At 39.3% G+C, this 4,762-nt stretch overlaps 1 pseudogene; it reads left to right on the plus strand.

Annotated features, from left to right (window-relative positions):
- The first annotated feature begins 1,789 nt into the window (after positions 1–1,789).
- LOC148774826 (small ribosomal subunit protein uS12 pseudogene) lies at positions 1,790–2,846 on the plus strand (annotated as a pseudogene).
- The last annotated feature ends 1,916 nt before the right edge of the window (positions 2,847–4,762 follow it).

Raw genomic sequence — 4,762 nt, forward strand, 5'->3', positions numbered from 1 at the left:
GCTAAGAAACAATAAGTTGAGTATTTTTCTCAGTGGGTGGCCTTGAGGGTAGCTGATCTAGCCAGCCATATGGTCCTCGTTTTCTGTATCTCTTTCTATTTATGTTAACTCCGGAATTCTGCCACTGTAAGGCAGCTGCGTCAACTTTTGCCCCTTGTTTCTGTCTTGTATTAAACAGAGGGCTTCGCCTGAAACATTTCCTGGGTGCCGTTTCCTTCATGGAAAAAGAATTCAAGGACGAATTCCTTAGTTAAAAAATTACATTTGCGTGATTATTTTCTTTTCACATGTTTCTCTGTCTCTCATTGTCTAAGTCCTTTTCCTTTTGTATTCCATTTATTTAAAGCCATCATCTTACTCTCTCTTTCTCCACCAAGAGAGAAAGCAAAAGGTCCTAAATAATTTTAGCACATGAAGAACCAGATTCAGTGAATAAGCCAGCAACTACTGAGCACCCACCAGGGGTCTCACGTCCCACTAGACATTACAGGAGGTGATGAGCGCTTCCTGACAAAACGGACCGTCTGCTGCCTGGGTGTCCACACACTCTGCTGTCTCGGGGTGGGTGGGGACTGTGCAGAACTGGAGAGCAGAGGCTCAGGCGGAAGGGCAGCTGCTACTCAACCTCAGCCAACTGTTGCCATGTGGGAATGAAGGGCCCCATCTTGCCAGGTCAGCTCGGTTTTTCCCAAGAAACTAGGAATCAAGATTTTTTGCCTGAACTCGCTCCATTTAAAAAGTTGTCAACTAATTCAAAAATTTTAAAAACAATGTGTGGGCCAACAAATGTGCAGGCCAAGTCAAATAAGTCTGCAGGCCTGATTTGGCTCACCTTCTTGCTTTACATTAGAAACTCTCCCTGAATTTAAAAATGCTTACCACTCAGAATGACTCGGTGACATTTATAATTATCTATGTACCTTTTCTGAAGAAAAACCTTGAGTAAGGCTGCTTGAATGCAAATCCCAAACAACAAAACCTGCCATTTTGATTATTTAGTATCACAGGGTAAAGTAGCTTGTTGACACAATTTTTCACATTTAAATACTTGTTTCGTATCATGTAGATCCTGCTTAAATTATGTAGGTATCAAGTCTTAACATCATAGTTTCTAAGATAAAATCTACATCAGTATGCCTCCCACCACACACATACAAAATACCATCCCATAGCAAAAATGACCCCTACTGAGGGTTATTTTGGGTTCCTGCAGGATTATTATTGCTGGGAATAACAAGTGGTTGGCAAGGATGTGGAGAAATTGGAATCCTCGAACACTTTTGGTGGGAATGTAAAATGATGCAGCCTCTATGCAAACAGTACGATGATTCCTCAAAAAATTAAAAATAGAAGTATCATATGATCCAGCAGTTCCACTTCTGAATATATATATACCCAGAAGAATTGAAAGCAGAGTCTCCAGGAGATATTTATACACCCATGTTCATAGCAGTGTTTTCACAACAGCCAAAAGATGGAAGTAGTCAAAGTGTTCATTGACAGGTGGATAAAATGAGGTATATACACACAATGGAATAATATTCAGCATTAAAAACGAAGGGAATTCTGGCACGTGGCAAAATCATGAACTTTGGGGGCATAATGCTAAGTGAAATAAGCCAGTCACAAAAAGGAAAATACTGTATGAGTCCACTTATATAAGGTATCTGGAGTAGTCAGATTCATGGTTACAGAAAGTAGAATGGTGTCGCCAGGAGCTAGGATGATGCTGAAAGGGGTAGTTGTTGTTAAATTGGTGTATAAAGTTCTCCAGGGAAACAGAACCAATATGATGTTTATAACAGAGATCTATTTGAAAGAATTGGCTCATGAGATTATGGAGACTGACAAGTCCAAAATCTGCAGGGTAGGCCATCAGGCTGGAGACCCAGGGAAAAGCCGGTATTGCAGTTTAAATCTGAAGACTGTCTTCTGAAGGTATTCCTTTTTTCTTGAGGGAGGTTGATTTTTGTATGTAGCCCTTCAACTGCTTAGATGAGGCCCACCCACATTATGGAGAGCAGTCTGCTTGGGCAAAGGCTACCAATTTAAATGTAAATCTCATCCAAAAACACCCTCAAAGAAACATCCAGAATAATGTTTGACCGCATAGTTGGACTCTGTGCTGGCTCAAGCTGACACATAAAATACCATCACGTAAAAGTCAGCACACAAAATACCATACTATGCCAGCACAATGTGTCTGGAGTTCTGATTTTGAAGCATGAAAGATTCTGGAGATTGGTTGCATATTGGGGTGAATACACTGGCCACTACTGAACTTTAAACTTTAAGATGGTTACTATGGTAAATTTTATGTTATATATCTTTTACCACAATTGGGAAAAAAATTTATATTAGATTTTCTGCTTGGGCCTGCAGCATCAATGGGACAGGCACATGTCAAGATCTTCATATTGCCAGGAAACTCTGCAGCCACCATCAGGGACAGAAGTGGCAGGATAAACAGCACAAGAGAGCCCATTTGGGCCAGCCCTGAAGAGCAGCCCCTTTGAAGGCACTTCACATGCAGAGGGACTTTTGCCAGAAAATGTCAGAGTTGAAGCCAAACAGGTTAATTCTGGCTTTGGGAAGTATTTCAGGGGCCAACTGATCAAGAAGAGCAAGAAACTCAACAGTTTCGTACCCAATGATGATTGCTTGAACTTTACTGCAGAAAACACTGAAGTTTCTGTTGCTGGATTTGATTGCAAAATAACACACTCTTGGTGACTTTCTTGGAGTCCACTTTAAAGTTGTCAAAGTAGCCAGTGTCTCTCTTGGCCTTATGCAAAAGCAAGAAGAAAAGACTAAGGTGAAAAGTTTTGATGATGCAAACATGGTAGTAATAAACTTTCATATACCAAAAAAAAGTATATTAAAGAAAGAAATTTCCTTTCACTAAATATAAAAAGAAATATTTTCATAAAGGACATTAGGGTACAATCTAGACTATATTTTAACATTAGGGTCTTATTTTTAAAAATTCTTTGTATAGCAAACTTCTATAAAAGTTGAGAGAGTAAAATTATTGTATCTCAGAAAGCTATTTCTGTGGGAAGCTAAGATTATATAGCCCAGTTATATTGCTTCCTGGGGAATATAATTTTCCTCAGGGACAGAGCATGGAGAACAAAAGAACTAGAAGCTAATGCATCCTCCCTTTGATTGTTACTCTCAGATAACAAGCTTTTCAGCTGAAGAGTTGGTTAAAGCTAAATAACAGCAGTCAGCTCATGACTGGCCATATGATAAATGGCTGTAATTTTAGTTTGGTCAATATTGCTATGTACACAGGAGGTAGAATTTTTATTGAAATATAGTTGATATGCAGTGTTGTGTTAGTTTTAGGCATACCACAAAATGATTCAGTTTATGTGTGTGTGTATATACACACACACCCTTTTCCGGATTATTTTCCCTTATAGCTTATTACAAAATGTTGAGTATAGATCCCTGTGCTGTATCCATAGCAGGTCTTTGTGCTTATCCATAGCAGTGTGTGTGCCAAACTCCTAGTTTAACCCTCCCCCCACCCCAGGAAGTACAATTTGATCCATAGGACCACAAAACCTATGCTTTCAATGCATTTCAAGTAAATTTTCTGACATTTTATGCTCATCCTTGGAGATTCTTCATAAGGTAAGTGAGGTATCGTTAAATGACTCTCAGCAATCTTAACTTAGTGACTCAGATAATTTGTTCAAGTTTCTGCATGCTAGAGAAAGCCTTTCAAGTTTCTAAAGCTCAAACCTAACTGATGTGAGAGAAAGCATCCTTTCTTTGGTCCCACTATAACATAGGCATTGGTTTATCCTAATAGCAACGTTATATGAGTAATAATAGCTTTACTCCTAACACTGATGTTCAAGGTATGATGATGATAGTAAAATAATTGCCAATTATAATTAAAAAGGCATACACTACCATGTGTAAAATAGGTGGCTATATAGCACAGGGATCTCAGTTCAGTCCTCCGTGATGACCTAGAGGGGTGGGATGGGGTAGGGGTGGGAGGAAGACTCAAGAGGGAGGGGACATATGTGTACATACAGCTGATTCACATTATTGTACAGCAGAAATGAGCACAACAGTGTAAATAAATTACACTTCAGCTGTAAAACGTTAAATTAAAACATAATTAAAAAGGCAACATCAATTTTACTCAAAATTCCATAAAGAAAGGTCAGTTTTTTGTAACTTTTTCTGTACTTTTTGTATTTTGTATTAACCATTTCTCTAAAGGTTTTTCCTACCTGCCCCCCACCCCCACCCCCCATGAAATCGAAGAGTTAAGTAAAGGAAATAGTAATTGCTGTGGCAAGAAGTGAGCTTTCCTTCTCCACAAGAAGGCAACCCCGTGATAGGCCCTGCAGTCTCCAGTAAGACTGCTGCTGCTTTGAGATGCTCATTTAGGCCTAAGTGAGCAAGGCCAATGAGGTGATGACAGAGGTGCCGGTGAAAATGCTGAGCTCAGCCCATCACAGTTTCAGAGTTCTGAGTCTCCTTGTTTTGAAAAGGAATTTATTATTTTCTTCCACTATTACCTCATTTAAAAAAATTCTTGGTACTTCCCTGGTGGTCCAGTGGCTAAGACTCTGTGCTCCCAATGCAGGAGTCCTGGGTTCCATCTCTGGGGAACTAGAGCCTACATGCTGCAACTGAGACCTCATGCAGCTAAATAAATAAGCAAATAAATAAATATAAAATAAACCTTAAAACAATTCTCCACTATGAACGCAAACTTGGCAAACCATTGAAT

The sequence above is a fragment of the Moschus berezovskii genome, chromosome 19 (assembly GCF_049115385.1).
Source record: "Moschus berezovskii isolate FMDL1 chromosome 19, NW_MosBer_1.0, whole genome shotgun sequence".
Taxonomy (NCBI): domain Eukaryota; kingdom Metazoa; phylum Chordata; class Mammalia; order Artiodactyla; family Moschidae; genus Moschus; species Moschus berezovskii.